The following is a 20,813-nucleotide window of genomic DNA, read 5'->3' on the forward strand; positions in this document are numbered from 1 at the left end:
TCAAACAGACTCTGCCCTACCCGGCGCTCAATCTCATGACCCTGAGATCACAACATGAACTGAAACCAAAAGTCCGCAGCTTAACTGTGCCCCCCAGGCGCCCCAATATATCCCAACAGAAATGTACAATGTTCACCTAAAACATACAGACTGTTCATAAAGGCACTGTAAGGGCCTGCCCCTCCCAGAGGAACTTACTTGCAAACCCCGGATATAGGGGCGGGTCAGGCCAGATGGAGACATCCAATCAGTGGGGTGTGCATATATTTACTGTGGTGAGTTGAAATCTCATTGGCCACCTGTGTGTGGGCCGGGCTCAACCACCTCTATAAAGGTTAGTCTGTGAGGCTGGGGTGGGGGGGAGGAGTAGGAGGAGTTAGAATAACTGTTGGGATCGCCCTTAGAATAGCTCTTGGGATAGCCCTTAGGGTAGTGGTCGGGAGCCTCCTGGTCGTCATGGTCGTGGTAGTCCTGGGCAGTGGTGTGGCGGCAAACAGCCTCCCTGCCAGAAGCTTCGCCACCGCGAGTGGCCTCTCCACCACCGAGCTGCGGCCCCGCCAAGCGGCCTCGCTGCCCTGGGCCACAGCCCCGCCTGCGAGCGGCCTCGCTGGAGCGGCCTCTTCTTGGGAGCAGCCTGTCCGGGGAGCGGCCTTGCGGGAGCAGCCTCATTTTGGGGAGTGGCCCTGTCTGGGGAGCGACCTCGTTGGCGAGTGGCCTCGTCTGCAGAGCAGCCTTCTTAGGAGCGGCCTTGTCGGGGTCATCGTCGTTGTCTCTTCGTAAGAGATGGCCCCTACCAGTCAGTTTGATTTTCGATGCTTGGTGTGAAATAAAGCTTTGTTTGATTTTCGCTTTGTGTCAGTCTCGTTCCTTTGATCACGGACCCTAACAGCACCTTCGTATACCCCCAAACTGGAAACTAGCCGAACGCCCGTCATAGTAGTACAAATAAATAAAACATGGCATATTCCCACAAAGAATTCCTTACAGCAACGAAAAGTAACAGACACGCAACAAGGTTGTTATGAACTGATTTGTGCCTCCCCCCAGATTCATCTGTTGAAGTCCTAACCCCCAATGTTACCATATTTGAAGGCAGGGTCTTTATGAAGAGCTGAGTGAGGTCATAAAGGGGTGGGACTGTCATCCAATAGAACCCGTCTCCTTAGAAGAAGAGGAAGAGGTGCCAAGGGTGCTCACGGACAGAGAAGCCATGTGAGGAGACAAAGTGTCATCTGCAAGTCAAGGAGAGGTGCCTCAGGAGAAATCAAACGTCCCAAATCTTGATCTTGAACTTCCAGCCTCCAGAACTGCGAGAGGATGAATTTCCATTGTTTAAGCCAGAATGTAGTATATTTCATGATGGCAGCCCTAGCAGGCTAATACAGTATGGATGTAACACATTTTGTTTTTCCGTTATCAGTTGGTGGTATTTGGCTTGTTTCCACTTTGGGGCTATTATGAATGATGCTGCTATGAACATTTATGTACAAGTTTTTGAGTGAACATATGTTTCCATTTCTCTTGAATATATTTTGAAGTGTATGCTGGGTCATATGGTGACTCCGTGTTTCAATGAATTAAATGTTTAAAAGTATAAAGGAATCTATAAAGTTAAGAGAAGAAGGTCCGGCAACAATAACAAAAAATAAAATACATGGGATGATCAAAGTCAAAGGACAGTTCTGGGTTTACATTAATAAAATGTAAAAGCCCCTAGGAAAACTGGTAAAAGAAAGAAGGCATTAATTACCAATATTAGGAATCAGAAAAGGATGGAATTACAGATCCTACAGATATTATAAAGATAATAAGATGATGAACAACCAATGTCCTCAAATACATTGAAAATCTGAGTTTGAGAGAGATGCTACAAAACTACAACTTACAGGGGCGCCTGGGTGGCTCAGTGGGTTAAAGCCTCTGCCTTTGGCTCAGGCCCTGATTCCAGGGTCCTGGGCTCAAGCCCCGAATCGGGCTCTCTGCTAGGCAGGGAGCCTGCTTCCTCCTCTCTCTCCACCTGCCTCTGTGCCTACTTGTGATCTCTGTCTGTCAAATGAATAAATAAAATCTTTAAGAAAAAAAACTACACCTTACAAAAACCAACAAAAGGAGGAATAGAAAATCTAAATGATACTATGTCTATTAAATGAAGGAAGTCATAATTTTAATCTTCCAACAAAGAAGACTCTAGTCCCAGATGGCTTCACTGGCAAATTCTAATAAATATTTAAGAAAGAAAAATATCATGATTACACATACTTGTTCAGAAAATAGAAGAGAGGAAACATACCCAAACTCAAATTATGAGGCCAGGACAGGATAACCTTGCTACTAAAACCTATCATGAATGGGGATGCCTGGGTGGCTCAGTCAGTTAAGCCTCTGCCTTGGGATCAGGTCATGATCCCAGGATCCTGGGATTGAGTCCTGCATAGGGCTCCTTGCTCAGCAGGGAACCTGCTTCTCCCTCTGCCTACTACTACCCCTGCTTGTGCTCTTTCTCTCTTTCCGACAAACAAGTCGGAAAAAAAGAGGAAAAAAAAAAGCCCACCAAGGATATCAGAAGAAAGGAAATGTGTAAGGCAATCTTGCTAACAAACACAGATGCCTATCAAATCCTAAACAAAATAACAGCAAAGTGAATTCAACAATACATTAAAAAAAGCACACACATACCTGAAAAGTTTGTGTTAGTCAAAGAAGGGTTGGCATAAATTTAAATTAATCATTTAAACTTATGATATGAACAGAATAAAGGAGATGAATCATACAATCATGATAGATTTTTCAAATTAAAAAGTAAATTCAAAATTAAAATTTCTAAAAAGTAATAAAAAGTCAACCTCCATTGATGGCCATCCACCATCACGTAGACTCTTAGGTACACCCCTTAATTTAATTCAACACAAGACTTAGGCAGCCAGGCCTTATCTACAAGATACTATCAAGTGTAGACCAACTAGTTGGGGCAGATTTATGGGGTCAGAATCAGAGACGACAAGCTCTCTGTTTAACAGCAGGGGCTGCTGAAATAAACTGGGATAGAATCTTATGTAGCCATTAAAATATATCAATTGGGGCACCTGGGTGGCTCAGTGGGTTAAAGCCTCTGCCTTCGGCTCACGTCATGGTCTCAGGGTCCTGGGATCGAGCCCCGCATTGGGCTCTCTCCTTGGCAGGGAGCCTGCTTCCCTCCCCCCCCCCCCTCTGCTGCCTCTCTGCCTACTTGTGATCTTTGTCAAATAAAACTTTTTAAAAAATGATATCGATCTATGTTTACAATACTAAAAGCCATTCATAATGTGACTGAAAAAAGCAAGCTGGAAAACAGTGTACTAAATCTCCACATGAACGTTTATAGCAGCCTTATTCACAACTGCCAAACCTGGGAGCAACCAGGATGCCCTTCCAAAGGTGAATGGATAAACAAACTGTGGTACATTCATACAATGGAATATTATTCAGCATTAAAAAGAAATGAGCTATTAATCCTCAAAAAGACACAGAGGAACCTTAAAAGCATACTGTTTAGTAAAAGAAGCCAGTCTGACTTAAGGAAGGGCTACTTACTGTATGACTAACTATATGACATTCTGGAAAAGGCAAAACTAGAGGGACAGTAAAAACATTCGTGGTTGCACCAGGTCCCAGGGAAAGAATGAATGGGTTGAGCCCAGGGGATTTTGAGGGCAGTGAAACTATTCTGCATGACGCTGTAATGGGGGACACATGACATTATGCATTATTTTAAAGATTTATTTATTTGGGGTGCCTGGGTGGCTCAGTGGGTTAAAGCCCCTGCCTTTGGCTCAGGTCATGATCTCAGGGTCCTGGAATCGAACCCCACATCCCGCTCTCTGCTCAGCGGAGAGCCTGCTCCCCGCCCCCCCACCACCACCCTTCTCTGCCTGCCTTTTTGCCTACTGTGATCTCTGTCAAATAAATAAAATCTTTAAAAAAATAAAAAATTTTTAAAAAGTAAAGATTTTATTTGTTTGAGAGAGAGAGAGAGCAAGCTCGCACACAAGCCCCTGTGAGCCAGCGGAGGGGCAGATGGAGAGAATCTCCAACAGACTCCCTACTGAAAAGGGAGCCTAGCTGCGGGTCTCCAACCCATGACCCCAAGATCATGACCTGAGCTGAAATCAAGAGCCAAGGGCCTAAGCCACTGAGCCACCCAGGTGCCCCATGACATTATGTATCTATCAAAGCTTTGAACTTTACAGCACAAAGAGGAAAGCTTAATCAAGCTATGGGCTTTATTAATAATAGTGTATCAGTACTGGTCCATCAGTTGTGACAAATGCGCCACCCTAACGCTAGTTGTTAATAATAGGGAAACCTGTGATGGTGGGGACGGGAGGTACATGGGAACTCCGCACTATCTCAATTTTCTGTAAACCTAAAACTGCTCTAAAAACTAAAGCCTATTAATTTAAAAACAACAGTACAATTGCACGATCCCTTTCATGTTAATATGGATCTGCGTGTTTTGTGCATTGGGACGTCTGCAAGGACATAATCAAAATTGATAGGAGTTGTCTCAGAGTAGTAGGATGCGTGGAAATATTTTTCCTTGTTCTACTTGTCCTATTTTCTTAACAAAAGCATGCATTAATTTCTTATAAAGGAGGAAAGTGAGGTCGTGGGGGCCTCCGGGCCAGAGCCCAGCGCGCCCGGAGCCGGCGCTGCCAAGCCCCGGCGCCACCGCGGGGAATGCAGCTTCGCTGGCCGCCGACTGCGGCCCACGCCATCCTCTGCATCTGCTCCGCCCACCGCGTCCCTCGGCCTTTTCCGAGTCGGGTCGGGGAGGTTAGGAAAAGGAAGAGCGAATTCCTCCGGTGCAATCGCGTCTGCACGCGCTCTGGGCGCGGAGGCCCGGACGGTAGGGAGGGGCTCCGTGGGGCTCAGCCGGGGGTCCAAGACGCGCTGCGCAGCTCTGGGGCCGCGGGCGGCCGGCTGGCCGCCCGGCTTTCAGTGGGCTGGAATGTTCCCGCGGTGCAGTGTACTTTGTTCTGGGGCTGGGGGAGGGTGCAGCGGGGGCAGGACTCCAGGGCCCCTGGGACTTGGAGGACAGCCAGCTTTCCGTTCCCAGGGTGCCTTCCCCGGGGGTGGGGTGGCGAGCGGAGGGAGAGGAGCTGTTGAGTTCCCAGGCTGGGCAGCAGCGGGGCACCAAGGGAACCCCTGGATTCCGGCGCCAGCCCTGCCACCCGAGCCTCATGCTTCTGAGGTCGTGTCTCAGTCTCTCTGGGCCTCACTTTCCTCATCTACAAAATGGAGATGATTAGTAATAATAATAATGGCATAGTTATTGCCTGGCACTATTGTAAAGTGCTCTCCAAGTGTTCATGCCTCGTAACTACCCTTTGAGATAGGTACTGTTAATAGAATAATCTAATTATCCTATTAGTAGAGTAGGAGGTACATGGGAACATGTACAAGCCCTTTGGACAGCTCAGATGCTCTGGCCGAGCCTCCTTCCAGATAGTAAAATGTGCACCATTATTAGTTTCACTTCTTCTTCTTCTTCTTTTTTTAAAAATTTTAGTTATTTATTTGTCAGAGAGAGCCAGTGCAACACCACACAAGCAGCGAAGCAGGCTCCCTACTGAGCAAGAGGGCTGATGTATCCCAGGACCCTGGGATCATGACCTTAGCCCAAGGCAGACTCTTAACCAGCTGAGCCACCTAGGTGTCCCTTATTATTAAGACTTTAAAAATGAGGAAAGAGGGGTTGCCTGGGTGGCTCAGTTCATCAAGTGTTTGTCTTCAGTTCAGGGATCCAGCCTCGCCTCCCAATCCCTGCTCAGTGAGGAGTCTGCTTTTCCCTCTGCCTCTCCCCCCTGCTCATGCTCTCTCAAATCTTTAAAAAGAGAGAGAGAGAGAGAGAGAGAGAGAAGCTCAGGGAGGTTAAGTAACTTGCCCAAGGGTACACAGCTCCTCAGTGGTCATCTTGGATGCAGGCAGTCCGGCAGAAAGCCTCCACTTTTAACCTCCACAGACATTGCCTCCCTACTGCTAGTCTCAGGAGGCCCTTAACATCTGTTTGTTTGGACATACTGCAATCCATGCCACAATCTGGAGGAAGCATTACTAATAATAATTACTTCTAAGTGATGATAATTATCACCAACCGAGGGCTGTAATTCTCACAACACCCAATGAGGTAAGTGTCATTATTATTAATCTCATTTTAGGGATGAAAGAATTGAGGCCCTGGAAGGTCACTGTGGTTCAAGGTGATGGAACTCATTCATCCTGAAACCAGAGCTTCACAAGAGCTTAGCTCTTTGCTACTTTCTAAGTATTGTATAGGAAGACAAACTCCTCCAGACTCTGAACATAGAGGTTAGCTTGGAAGGACAGTCCTTCCTTCTATAAATGTTGGGAGAGGGACCTTTGCCTGGTAAGCCACCAGGCTGTGCAGAGTGTAATGCATCTCAGAAGCTCTCCTAACGCCAGCAGCTCTCCTAACGCCAGCTAGAGAGCTGTGGCTCTCTCCTGGGGTTGCCAGTTCAGGAGCCCAGCTGACCAGTGGCTGGTACCAGCGCCACCCAACCACAGGAGGACTGGTCCGTTTTGTGACCAAACTGCATAAAAGCAATTTGTTTGAAGTTTGCTATTTAATGTTTTAAACCGAATCATTCACAGCGTTTTTTGATAAGCAAGATTTAGTATTTGTTAATGAGGGTCAATAGGTGAGCTATTTTATTATGTTTTGAGCTCTTTTGTTATGTTTTCTCATTAAATGAAACAGCAAATTCCATCCCTTGACTGTGTTCTTGCCGTGATCTCCATCCTTGATTTTTCTCTTTATTAGGAGAAATTTTCAAAAATTTGTTTAAGGGGCACCTGGGTGGCTCATTCGGTTGTGTCTGACTCTTGATCTCAGCTCCAGTTGTGATCTGTGTGTGTGTGTGTCATGAGATCCAGCCCTGCGTGAGGCTCCTCGTTCAACATGGAGCCTGCTTAAGATTCTGTCTCCCTCCCCCAGCTCTCTCTGGACGCCTGGGTGGCTCAGTTGGTTGAGCAGCTGCGTTTGGCTCAGGTCATGATCCCGGCATCCTGGGATCGAGTCCCACATCGTGCTCCTTGCTTGGCAGGGCGCCTGCTTCTCCCTCTGCTTCTGCCTCTGCCTCTGCCTGCCATTCTGTCTGCCTATGCTCACTCTCTCCCTCTCTCTCTCTGATAAATAAATAAAATCTTAAAAAAAAAAAATTGTTTAAGTCGACTAAGAAAGAGAGGAAGAGTTTGAGTGTCATTCCTGGGAGGGGAATGAAATCGGCTGGGCTTCCTTGGTCATCACCTGACCTCACTGTAGTCCTCAAGAATTAGGGGAATACATAACTGTGCATGACCCTTACTTTTATTGTATCATGAATGACTACTGCAAACACCCTCCCTCTCTGCCTGCATTTCCCCCCACTTGGCTGTGCTGTGGACTGACGTCACATCCGACTCAGGAGAAGTGGGAGGGACCGCTTGAGAAAAACTAGTGAATGTATCGTTTTTCTTATCGAGTAAAGTCTAAAAATATGCACAAAGAAGCATGGATTCTGTGATTTGAATCTGAAATTTCATTATATGGCATGTGTGTGATGATCCTGGCATCTGTTAAAATTGTGGTAAAAAGTGCATTCTGATTGGCTTGATTCTGAGGAAAAGACGTCAGAACGGGTTCTGTGTAACTCTCTGCACACAGTCGCTGCAGGGTGCTCACGAGCCGCGCAGGAGAGAGGGACGGCTAGTGGAAGAATGAGTGTGGATGACAGACAAATCCATTTATGGACAAGTGTGAACGGCTGGAGAGCTGCTTGGGTGCACCCGGGAGGGGATGGGAGGCGATGGCATGTGCTGGGTTCCAGAGGTCCTCGGCCCACCACAGCACTCACAATATGACTCCAGAGGTATTTGTCTACCCATTGGTCTTCCCCATGAGGAGACTTGGAGCTCCCTGAAGCAAGAAGATAATTCTCTCCTTTTTTGCTTCCTGCGCCCCTGTCACCGTGTGTGGCACATTCATGGAGGCAGTGGTTAGAATGTGGTCTTGGCTGCTGTTACATGCAGCATTCCACCTACATGATGAGTACGGCCCAGGCACCATATTCTCTTCAAAGGCAGGACCCGACAGTTGTATCTGTCATCCTGGCTCACTTCACATAGGCCAGAACTTAGTCATAGGGCCACACCTTGCCAAAAGGATGCTGAAAAATTTTGTCTTATTCGGGGTGGCCTTGGGTCTATTTACTTATTTTTATTTATTTATTCATTTATTTATTTTTAAGTAGGCCCCACACCCAGCATGGAGTCCAACACGGGGCTTGAACTCATGACCCTGAGATCGAGACCTGAACTGAGATCCAGTTGGAAACTTAACGGAGACACTGGGCGCCCCACCTTCTGCCCACTTAAAGAAGAGATATCAGAAGGCAATTGGTCTCCTTCTGCCACCTAAGTGAGCAATACATTCCTATTTGTTAAGTGAATAAAAAGACATAAAATGAATCTGACATTGCAAGTCTATTCTAAGAAAAAGCATGTGGAATCACATAGTTAAGTGAAAAAAGCCAAGTAGGATTGGCAGATATAGTATGCAATTATTGCTGTCCTTCTTTACCAAGAGACATTTTGTTGAGAGCGACAGTGGGCCCAGATTAGATATTCCGCTTCCCAGCCTCTCTCCACGTGGCCATGTGATGCCATGTGGCCAATGAGATATAAATGGAAGACAGCTGGGAGACCACTGAGAATGCTTTGCTTTAATATAGGAATACTTTCCCCTCATTCCTCCTACTTCTTGGTTTCTGAAGTGCTGATATGAGAGTGCAGCAGCCAACTCATGAGACAATGAGTGAGAAAGCGAAGGGCACACATTAAATGTAGAGGAGAGAAAAGAGGGGCGTGGCCAGACATAGACGCTACCATGACAACGTTGACGCTCTCTCTTGTGACCACCCTACCACGCCTGCCCACCTCCAGACTTCTCGCTCTGGAGAAATGGAAACTCCTACCTGGCTAAGCCAGGATAGTGGCCTTTCTGTTGGATGCAACCTGACCGATACATATGTATACACTGATCCCTTCGAATATCTCCGGAAGGATACCCAAGAAACCATAGTCATAGCTGCTTCCTCCTGGGAGAGGAAGTCAGGAGTTGGAGGCAGGGCACAAAAAACTTACTTTTCATTTAAAGGCTTCTAATTTTGAATGTTGAATTGTTGGCATTAATATATTCAACCAAATAGCATTGAAATAACAACTTACAATGAGAAAAGTCAAAAGATACTGTTGATTCATGAATTTGATGGCTCAAGAAATACCATGTCCAGCAGTCATATGATTATACCACCTAACTACATTGTCATCAGTGGCACAGTTGTCTCAGGGCATTAATCAGAAGGGACAGCTCAAGAACTGAATTTTGAAAATTATTTGTTAAAAATAAATTACCATAGGTATGTCATAAAGCAATAAAAGTGGGGCTTGGGGGGGCTTCTTTTGGCTTGTTTTTTTAAAATCAGAGAGACCTAATTGTCTCCAAGTTTAATTGTATCTCTAATTTTGTATTTCTTTTTTTTTTCTTCTTTTTTTTTTTTCTAATATATTTCTTAAACTAGGTAGAGAGTATACTGTTCTTTGTCTTATCATTCACTATATTCCTTTGATGGGAATATTTTCTAATTTGAAATTAATTGTGAAAACCCAGAATGTGTTCAAATACAATCAAGCACTCTCAGTCCTTTGAATTATAATTCTCTTTCTAGAGAAACAGAAACAGGGCTGATGTAGAGAACTACTGACATTGCTCATGACCCACAATATATCTTATCTCACCCTGAGCTAGTGGAGATTACCCCGGCCAATGGCATCAAAGTGTGGTGGGGATTATGAATGATCCTGGTGCCTGGGAGTCATGATTCTTGGGCTTACTTTCATTTTATTCTTAATTTTACGTGTAGATAAATTCTTAATAGGGAAGGAGGCAGGGGGGATGAATCAAACCGGAAGACTACGTCCACCTCTAGCAGGCAAGGGAAGACCATGACCCTACTATCATTTCTATTAGGAGCCACGTGGCAGTGATGATGACTGAATTGAAACCAGACTAATGGTGCAAAGGGGACATGTTGTATTCATAGTCACATAGATACATATGATTGAACTCTATGATAATTTTAAACATTAGAAGAGGATTGACTCACATTTATTCTGCAGCAGCACATACTTGTTCCTTTTCTAATATTATCTATGCTTGAAGACATGGAAAAAAATAAAATTTATTCAAGGATATATTTTTAATTTAAACACAGCTTCATATTTTAAAAATTGTTTATATTTATGTACTTTCCCTTATAGAATGACAAGGTGTTCAAATGTCCTTTAAAGGACTGATTTTACCACTCATATGTTTATAAAATGTTTTCAAAATATCATACCAAAGAAAGTATGATGAGTTTATTCTACTTCTCTACAAAATGTTTAATATTCGTCAAAAACAGATTATGTCCAAGAGACTGTGCCTTGTATGTCAATGTCATTTACTATGTATGTCACAGGGGTAAAAAAGGTTGAGGAACAAAAGAAAAATCCCATTTTCAATAAATTCTAATAAAATAGTAAGATGAGCTATAATTCAAAAGGGTCCCTGAAGAAGATCAAAACTGGACTTCTGAGTATCAGTATGTGTGATAAATTTATGTGTGATATCCTTACATTTATTTTACGCCAAATCCAAGACTCTTAACATGCTATGCCTAAGTTAAAAAAAGGGGGGGGGGGATTCTGTGTCATCTCATTTGGAGGTGACTTGCTAAAGGACAGACACAAAGAAACAGTTTTTTTAGAACACTGATATTTTGTTAGGCTATTAATAGATTTGATAATAAAAATGTGTGGGTCTTTTTGAAAGAAAAAAATATCTTCAAAAATTTAAAACTCTATAGTAGAATTTAAAAATAGGATGTCTATCTCTCAAATCACAGCAAGACAAAAGCAAGCAAAACACAGTCTGCATTATAAAAGACACGACAAAAGTAATTAGAATGATAAACAAGCATGACTCATAAGCAAGACTACCAAAACCAAAATACATAATCTAAACAATACATGTAAATGAGTTAAATCCTCTATTAGAAGACAAAGACTCACAGTTGGGACTAAAAAAAATCAACCACTGGCATCTTATAAGAGACAACCCAAACCAAAATGACACACAATGCAAACATTTAAACTTAACTTTATGGAAGTTAGAAATGCACCCCTGTTACTTACTTTTCAGGATTGGGGGTGGTGATAAACAGCTTCTAGTAGGATGCCAGAATAATATAATGATTCAGTACAGAACTGCCTAGATTAGCAAAATGTTCCCGCTAATCCTCTCACCCCTTTCAGACTGCACTCTCTACTTATGTGCCTGGAAATCCAGTGTGTATGCTATGTGTGCATGCTGGTGGAGGGGGTGAGGAGGAGGGCTGCTTTTATCCTTTGCACCATAACCAAAACTTGGATACGTACCCTTGGGGCCAGAGAGCGCCACAATTGCCAATCCAGACTATTTCAGAATAGACTGGTGGGCCCCCAGGACACCAGGCCAAGAGCTATTGTCATAGTCAATAAGAATGAAGATCATGGGGTGCCTGGGTGGCTCAGCTGGCTAAGCATCTAGCTCTAGATGTTGGTTCAGGTCATGATCTCAGGGTCCTGGGATTGAGCCCCACGTTGGGCTCCCTGCTCAGTGGAGAGTTTGAGGATTCTCTCCCTGTCTACCCCTTCCCCTGTTCACACTCTCTCTAAAATAAATAAATAAATCTTAAAAAAAAAAATGAAGGTCATGGAAGGATGGGGTGGGAAGGGTTGTTCTTCAGGGCAGAACAGTTCTTGATGTTGTTCAGCCCCATTTTATCCCTGCTTTGATAGTTCCCACAAATACTGATGTGGAGTCTCACCTTTCAGGAAGGATGTCTTACTTCCTCTATGCTACGCTCTGTTCCTCAAAGTCACGCAGCGACCCAGATGGCAAGGCAGCTCTGCTATCTTCAATATATGGTTTTTAAGACTGTTCCAGTTGTGATCATTTCTGATGAGCAGCAAGGCAAGGAGGATAAAGCACAGAGAAAGTATCTTTAAGAATATAAAATTGGAAATTACAGCCACTTCAACTCATATCCCATTGAGGTGAGAACTCAGCCACATGGTCACAAGCAGCTGGAGTTGGGGCTTACAATGGGGCTGAGAAATGTAGTTTTAGGTCAGTGGCCCAGGGTCCAGGAAGAAGAGGAGAACGGTTTAATAGCAATCATCAGTCTGCCAGAATCATCATCAATGGTCCATGCAAGGTCCCTCGCTTGTTTCCATTTATTCATTCATTCATTTACTCACGCTCTTTTATAGTCATTCCACACACTCTCTTATATACCTTGACAATCACTCTACTGTGTCTAAAGTACATGCTTTTATTTATATTTCTGACAAACACATATTTTTGTTTTGTACACATGTATTTTATTTTGAGTCAATTTTATTGAAGTAAAATTTATATTCAGTAATAGTCAAATGATCTTTGACAAAGGAGAAAAGGCAATTCAATGGAAAAAGGATAGTCTTTTCAACAAATGGTGCTGGAACCACTAGATGTCCATATGCAAATAAAAATAAATGAATAAAGCAGGAATCTAGACAGACTTTCCACCTTCCACAAAAATTAACTTAGGGGTACCTGGGTGGCTCAGTGGGTTAGCCATCTGACTTCGGCTTAGGTCATGCTCTCAGGGTCCTGCAATCGAGCCCCTGTCAGGCTCTGTGCTAAACAGGTAGTCGGCTTCTCCCCCTCCCTCTGCACCTCCCTCCACTCATGCTTTCTCTTCCTCTGTCAAATAAAGTCTTTAAAAAAATTTTTTTAATATCTTGTGATTGGTCATAAACTTCTAGAGGAAGACAGGAAAAAATCTAGATAACTTTGGGTTTAGCAAAGAATTTTTAGATATAACACCAAAAACATGATTGATTGATTGAATGAGTGACTGATTTTTATTTTTTTTATTTATTTTTTATAAACATATATTTTTATCCCCAGGGGTACAGGTCTGTGAATCGCCAAGTTTACACACTTCACAGTACTCATCATAGCACATACCCTCCCCAATATCCATAACCCCACCCCCCCCCATCCCCCCTCTCCCCAGCAGCCCTCAGTTTGTTTTGTAAGATTAAGAGTCACTTATGGTTTGACTCCCTCCCAATCCCATCTTGTTTCATTTATTCTTCTCCTACCCCTTTAACCCCCCATGTTACATCTCCACTTCCTCATATCAGGGAGATCATATGATAGTTTTCTTTCTCCGCTTGACTTATTTCGCTAAGCATGATACCCTCTAGTTCCATCCACGTCGTCACAAATGGCAAGATTTCATTTCTTTTGATGGCTGTATAGTATTCCATTGTATATATATACCACATCTTCTTTATCCATTCATCTGTTGATGGACATCTAGGTTCTTTCCATAGTTTGGCTATTGTAGACATTGCTGCTATAAACATTCAGGTGCATGTGCCCCTTTGGATCACTACGTTTGTATCTTTAGGGTAAATACCCAGTAGTGCAAGTGCTGGGTCATAGATTAGTTCTATTTTCAGCATTTTGAGGAACCTCCATGCTGTTTTCCAGAGTGGTTGCACCAGCTTTCATTCCCACCAACAGTGTAGGAGGGTTCCCCTCTCTCTGCATCCTCAACAGCATCTGGAGTGACTGGTTTTTAAAGCTTTATTTACTTATTTTATATTTTTAAAAGATTATTTATTTATTTGACAGACAGAGATCACAAATAGGCAGAGAGACAGGCAGAGAGAGTGGAGAAAGCAGGTTCCCTGCTAAACAGAGAGCCTGATGTGGGGCTCAATCCCAGGACACTGGGATCATGAACTGAGCTGAAGGCAGAGGCTTTAACCCACTGAGCCACCCAGGTGCCCCTATTTACTTATTTTTAACAGAGAGCACACCCAAGTGTGCTCACAAGTGGGGAGAGGGATGGGGGGTAGATTTTTCAAGCAGATTCCCCACTGAGCACAGAGTCAGGCTCAGGCTCAATCCCACAACTCATAAGATCACAACCTGAGCTAAAACCAAGAGTCAGTCACTTAACTGACTGAGCCACATAGGTGCCCCTAAAAACACGATTTATTAAAGAAAAATTGATTGGTTGGGCTTTATTACAATTAAAGAAAACTTTTGCTCTCACAAGATACTGTTAAGAGAATGAAAAAGTCACAAACTGAGAGATTATATTTACAAAACACATATCTGATATAGGACTTATATCAAAAATACACAAAGAACTCTTAAAACTGAATGGTAGAAAAGCAAACAACCCAATTTTAAAATGGGCAAAACATCTCAACAGACACTTCATCAAGAAGATAAACAGATGGCAAATAAGCACACAAAAGGATGCTCAATATCATTTGTCATTAAGGAGTTGCAGATTAAAACAATGAGATATATTCATAAGGATATATCTAACTTTATAAAAAATTGCCAAACGGTATTCCAAAGTGATGAACCATTTTGCTTTCTCACCAACAATATATGAGTTCCAGTCACTTTGCATTGTCAACAGCAGTGGTCGGATTTTTTTTTTAAAGATTTTATTTGATGGACAGAGATCACAAGTAGGCAGAGAGGCAGGCTGAGAGAGAGAGGAGAAAGCAGGCTCCCCACTGAGCAGAGAGCCTGATGCAGTGCTTGATCCCAGGACCCTGAGATCATGACCTGAGCCAAAGGCAGAGGCTTAACCCTCTGAGCCACCCAGGTTTTCTGGTTGTATTTTTTTTATTTGAGCCATTTGGTGATGTAACAGTATGTCATTGTGGTTTTCATTTGCAATTCTTAATGACTAGTCATATTGAAAAAAATTTTATGTACTTTTTTGTCATTCATAGATTTTATTCGGTGAACTTTTTAAATCTTTTCATTTTTTAAGTATGTTATTTGTTTCATTTATTATTGAGTTGTGAGGTTTCCTTAGATATTCTGGGTATAAGTCAGTATCAGTCAGGGTCCAAGCAGGAGAATTATTAACAGGAGATTGAAATAATGGAGAATTGGCTTGTAAGAGTCAGAGAGAACTCTGATGAATACAGAAATAGAAAATATAGGGTCAGCCACTACTGGCAAGGCTGAGATCTAGTTGTCTGAGAAGAACTTCCAGATCTGTTGGAAAAAGCCTAGCACGCCTCACTGGATGGTGGAGGAGACACTGAGGTGGCTCAGCAGGGGGAATCTATCCTTTGGGGGTTGGGGATATTGTTCACAGGGAGGTGCCATACCCTGAAACCTGATGCAAAGTCACCACAGGAGTGTTACAGGAAGTGGTTCACAGTCAGGTTCACTTGCCAGTGGCACACCACTTTGAGAAGGTGTTGAGAGAAGCTTCTAGCAGCTGGGCACTGCTGGTTGCCCTATGCTGTCAAATCTGGGAGCTAGGGAAGCTGCCCTCTACAGGAGCCAGGTGCAAGAAAGGCTGCACTTCTCAGGACACTGGAAACTGGAAAAGAATATTCCTTCCTCCGTCAGTGTCCCTCCAGCATGCCCTACTGGCACAACATCATTCCAAATGGCACAGGTGAGATATCTACACGGCCCACCTCCAGGGTCACAGTGCAGGTGAAGAAGGGTGGATTTGGAAATGCCAAGCAATAAGCTGTTGACTGGCACAAAATCCTTTATCCTATGTGTTTCTCCAGGCTGTGTCTTACCTTTTCATTTCTTGACAGTGTCTTTTGAAAAGCAGATGTTTATTTTTTTTTAAGATTTGTATTTACTTATTAGAGAGGCTGAGAATGAGTGATGGGGGGGAGAGCGAGAGTGCGTGTGTGTGTGTGTGTGTGTGTGTGCGCGCGCGTGTGTGTGTGTGAAGCAGACTACCCGCTGAACAGGGAGCCTGATGCAGGGCTTGATTCCAGGACCCAGAGATCATGACCTGAGCTGAAGGCAGTCGCTTAACTGACTGAGCCACCCAGGCGCTCCTGATGATTTTAATCCCTGATAATTCTCTTCATGTGCCTGTTTAGGTAACCACTTTAATAAATTGCCTATTGACAAATTTTGCCCATTGTTCTATAGGACCTGTTACCTTTTGCTTATTTCAGCTTCAATCTGCACTTCTTTTCTCTAGTTTTCTAAAATGGAAGCTTAGATCATTGATTTTAGATCTTTTCTAATCTATGTATCAGTGCTATAAATTTCTCTCTGAGCACTGGTTTCGCTGCATTATACAATTTTTTGACTAGTTGTATATTCATTTTTATAGAGTTACTTTCAAATTTCTCTTGAGACTTCTTCTTGGACCCAGGTGTCATTTACAATTATGTTGTTTAATGTCCAGGTACTTTGGGACTTCCCAGCTCTCCTTGTTACTGATTTCTCGTTGACTTCTGTGGTGGTCTGGGAGCTGACATTGTATGATTTCTATTTTTTTAAGTTTGTCAAGGTGTGTTTTATGGCCCAGAGTGTGGTCTATCTTGGTGAGTGTTCCATGTGAGTTTGAGAAGAATGTGTATTCTGGCATTGGATGAAAGTCATTTATAGATAGCAGTTCTATTTGCTTGATTGATGACGGTGCATTCCACTGTGTCTTCACTGATTTTCTGCCTGGTAGATCTGTCCATTTCTGATAGAGGGAAGTTGAAGTCTCTAACCAGGAGAGTGGATTCATCTATTTCTTCTAGCAGTTTCATCTGTTTTGCGCCATATATATTGACACTCTATTGTTAATCACATACGTATTAAGGATTGTTCCATCTTCCTAGAGAACTGATCCATCTTCCTGGAGAACTTTATCCCTGAAAGCTTTTCTTGCTCTGTATTCTTATGTGGTTGAAATGAATATAGTTATTCCAGCTTTCTCTTAATTAGTGTTATTGTGGTGTATCTTTCTCCATTCCCTTACTTTTAATCTATATATGTCTTTTTATTTACAGTGGTTTTTTCCATAGACAACATAATTGGGTCACAGTTTTTCATTCGCTCTGATAATCTCTGTCTTCTAGTTGGTATATTTAGACCATTGACATTTAAAACGATTATTATATACTGTAATCAGATTAATATCTACCATACGTGTTACTGTTTCTATGTTATCCCTGTCCTGTGTTCCTATTTTTGTCATGTACTGTTTTTCTGTCTTCTGTGTTTTTTTTTTCAAATTTTTGAAAAAGATTTTATTTATTTATCTGACACAGAGAGAGATCACAAGCAGGCAGAGAGGCAGGCAAAGAGAGGGAGAAGCAGGTTCCCCGTTGAGCAGAGAACCCGATGCAGAGCTCCATCCCAGGACCCTGAGAGCATGACCTGAGCAGAAGGCAGAGGCCTGACCCACTGAGCCACTCAGGCACCCCTGCCTTTTGTGGTTTTAACATAGCAATTTATATAATTCTACTTTCTCTCATTTCTTAGCACATCAGTTATGCTTTTTTTTTTTTTTGCCTTTTTTAGTGGTTTCCCTACAGTTTGCAATAGACATTTACAACTAATCCAAGTTCACTTTCAAAAAACACTATAGCTTCATGAGTACAGCAAGTACTTTATAATAACCAAGCACTCCTAATTCCTTCATCCTGTGCCTTGTATCATTGTTGTCCTTCACTTCACTTACACATAAGCTATAATCATAACACATTGTTGTTATTATTATTTTGAGAAAACTATTACATATTAGGCCAATTAAAAATAAAAAAATAAAAAAAAATTATTCTGCCTTCACTTACTCCTTCTCTAACACTCTTGCTTTATGAGGATTCAACTTTTTGACCAAGATCATTTTCCTTCTCTCTGAAGAATTTCTTTTAAAATGTCTTGCAGGGTAGGTTTGGTGGCAACAAATTCCCCTCATTTTTGGTCTGAGCAGGTATTTCTCCCTCACTTTTGAAGAATCATTTCCCAGGATACAGAATTCTAAGTTGGCAGGGTTTTTTTCTCTCAACACTGGAAATATTTCACCACACTCTCTTCTTACCTGCATGTTTTCTGAGAAGAAGTTGAATGTAATTCTTTTTTATTTCTTTTCTTTTCTTTTTATTTATTTATTTTAGAGAGAGTGTGTGAGCAGGGAAAGGGGCAGAACAGGAGGGAGAGGGACAAGCAGACTTTGCACTAAGCATGGAGTCAGATATGGGGCTCAATTTCACGACCATGAGACCGTGACTTGAGCTGAAACCAAGAGTCAGATGCTTAACTGATTGAATCACCCAGGTGCCTCCCCCCAATGTAATTCTTATCTTTGCTCCATTTTAGGTAAGGTATGTTCCCCCTGGATTTTTAAAAGACTTTTGTCATTGATTTTTTTGCAGTTTGAATATTATATCCTTATTATAGGGTTTTGGGGTGTGGAGGTGGATTTAACCTGCTTGGTGTGCTCTGAGCTTCCTGGATCTGTGTTTTGGTGTCTGAATTAACCCTGGGAAATTTTCGGTCATTATTACTTCAAACATTTCTTTTGTTTCTTTCTCTCATTGTCTAGTATTCCCATTGTGTGTATGTTACACCTTTTGTAGTTCTCCTCCGTCCTTGGATATCCCATCCCATTTTTTGCAGTCATTTTTCTCTTAGCTTTCCAGTTCTGGAAGTTTCTATTGACATATCCTCCAGCTCAGCAATTCCTTCCTCCAGTCTATTAATGAGTTTATCAAAGGCATTCTTCATTTCTGCTACAGTGTGTTTTTTTTTTATCTCTATCATTTCCTTTTGATTCTTAGAATTTTCATCTCTCTGTTTAGATGACCCTTCTGTTCTTACATGTTGTCTATTTCATTCATCTGTGCCCTTTATAGTTATTTCAAAACCTAGTCTGATCATTCAAACATCTCTGCCAGATCTGAGTCTGGTTCTGGTGCTTGTTTTGTGTTTTCAAACTGTGTTTTTGCCTTTGAGTATGCATTGTAATTTTTTACTGAAAGCCAGACATGATGTGCTGGATAAAAGGAACTGTAGTAAGTGGGCCTTTAGTGATGTGTATAAGGTGTATGCAGGGGAAGAGGAGCCTCAAGGCTGATGATGAGGTCTCTATCTTTTAGTGAACCTGTACCTTTGGACTGAATTTCACAGGTGCTTCCCAGGTTTTTCTCCTCCTTAAATGGAACAAGATGGCTAGAGCTGGCTGGAGATGGGTATTTCCCTTCTTCCAGGTTGGTTGGGTATGATAAAACCATGGCAAGCCAGACTCAGGTAAAAATTTCTCCTGAGAGCAGGTGTTAAGAATGAAGTCCTCTGGCATATTTCAAAATGGCTACTTTTTCCCTCCCCCTCCTACAAGCATGAATAGATTTGTCTTTGATATTTGCCTTGAGACCTGGTAGAACTTCTGACAGCTCACAACAGTTTGGTGTCCCTCTCAGACTGGGTACGCTTGGAGTTCCTAAACCTCAGACTTGTTCACACTGGGCCTCCAGGAATCTGACAAGTACAGTTTTGCTACCTAGCACTGGTTCCCAGAGAGGTTCCCGCTCTGCTAAGTTGTGAGCATCCATCTGTCGGTATCTCCAATTTTTGGAGCAGTGGTTTGCCCTGTGTCCTCAATTCTCTGGCAGATCTAAGAACAGTTGTTTATTTTCAGTTTGTTCTATTTTTTACTTGTCAGGAGAGCGTGTAGACTTCCAAGCTCTTTACTTCCTGGACTGGAAATTAGAAGTCTCTCTTTTGCTTATTGGTTTGCATGAGTTACTTGTATATTCTATTTTTTTAATATTCTATGCATTAATTCCTTACCATTTCTATTTATTTATTTTTAAATACCTTATCATTTTTAGATTTACAAATATATTCTCCCATTCTATCAAGTATTGTCTGGGATATCTTCTCTTAGACAGAAATCCTTAATCTTGACATCATCAAATGAACCATTTTTTTCCTTCTGGTTTGAGCTTTTGAAGTTTTATATAGTCTTTCTTCCAACTCAGGTCCCAAAGGTACTCTGTCATATTTTCCTCTATTAATTTAGATTTTTACTTTTATATTGAGGATTTATGTAATTCAGAGTGTATATTTTTATGTGGTGACAGGCAGGGGTCCCGTTTTATTTTCTCTATGTCGTCAGCTGGTCCCTTCTTTATTGTTTGTGATGCCTCTCACACATATACTTCTGGTCTGACTTTGAGTTTTCCATTCTGTTCCATGATCTACTGGTCTGTTTTTGTGCCAAAACAATGTTGTTGTTTTTGCTTTGTTCAGCTTCATACATGGCTTTGTAGTTTGCTGCTCTTTGCTCTTCTTTTGCAAGGTTGACTGAGTCCTATTTGTTTGTATACATTTTAGAATGAGTTTGCCAAGTTCCCAGAAAACACACCTGGAATTTTTACTGGCGCTTCACGACACATGTAGATTAACTCATGAAGAACTGACGCCTGTGTAATAGCAAGCCTTTCTATCCAGTAGTGCGAGATATCCCTCCATTTATTCAGGTTGGTTTCTACATCCTTGATTCAAGTTTAAAGTTCTGTCTGTGGGTTCCTTGTATATTCTTAGTCAAGTTCATTACTAGACATTGTACATACTGTTTTGATCCTTTTCTCCCAGAAGTTGGTTACTGCAGGTGAAGAGAAATGTTATGGATTTCTTTACTTTCCTTTTTTTTTTTTTAAAGATTTATTTATTTATTTATTTATTTATTTATTTATTTATTTGAGAGAGAGAGAGATAAAGGTGTGGGGAGTCACAAAGGGAGATGGAAAGAATCTCCAGCAGATTCCCCACAGAGCATGGAGTCCCACATGGGGCTCAATTTTACAACCCTGCGACCATGACCCGAGTTGAAATCAAGAGTCAG

At 42.2% G+C, this 20,813-nt stretch overlaps 1 long non-coding RNA gene across 5 annotated transcripts in view; it reads left to right on the forward strand.

Moving 5' to 3' along the window:
* The first annotated feature begins 4,638 nt into the window (after positions 1-4,638).
* LOC309867883 overlaps positions 4,639-20,813 on the forward strand; it is a 29,853-nt gene continuing 13,678 nt past the window's right edge. Inside the window, exons 1-2 of one of the 5 annotated variants that reach the window (XR_014313366.1) lie at positions 4,639-4,885; positions 6,002-6,166. This is a non-coding gene — a long non-coding RNA (uncharacterized lncRNA). The remainder of the gene's footprint in view (positions 4,886-6,001; positions 6,167-20,813) is intronic. The other 4 variants (XR_014313368.1, XR_014313367.1, XR_014313369.1 and 1 more) reach the window with 4 other exon arrangements.

This window comes from Mustela nivalis, assembly GCF_964662115.1.
Source record: "Mustela nivalis genome assembly, chromosome: 6".
Taxonomy (NCBI): Eukaryota; Metazoa; Chordata; class Mammalia; order Carnivora; family Mustelidae; genus Mustela; species Mustela nivalis.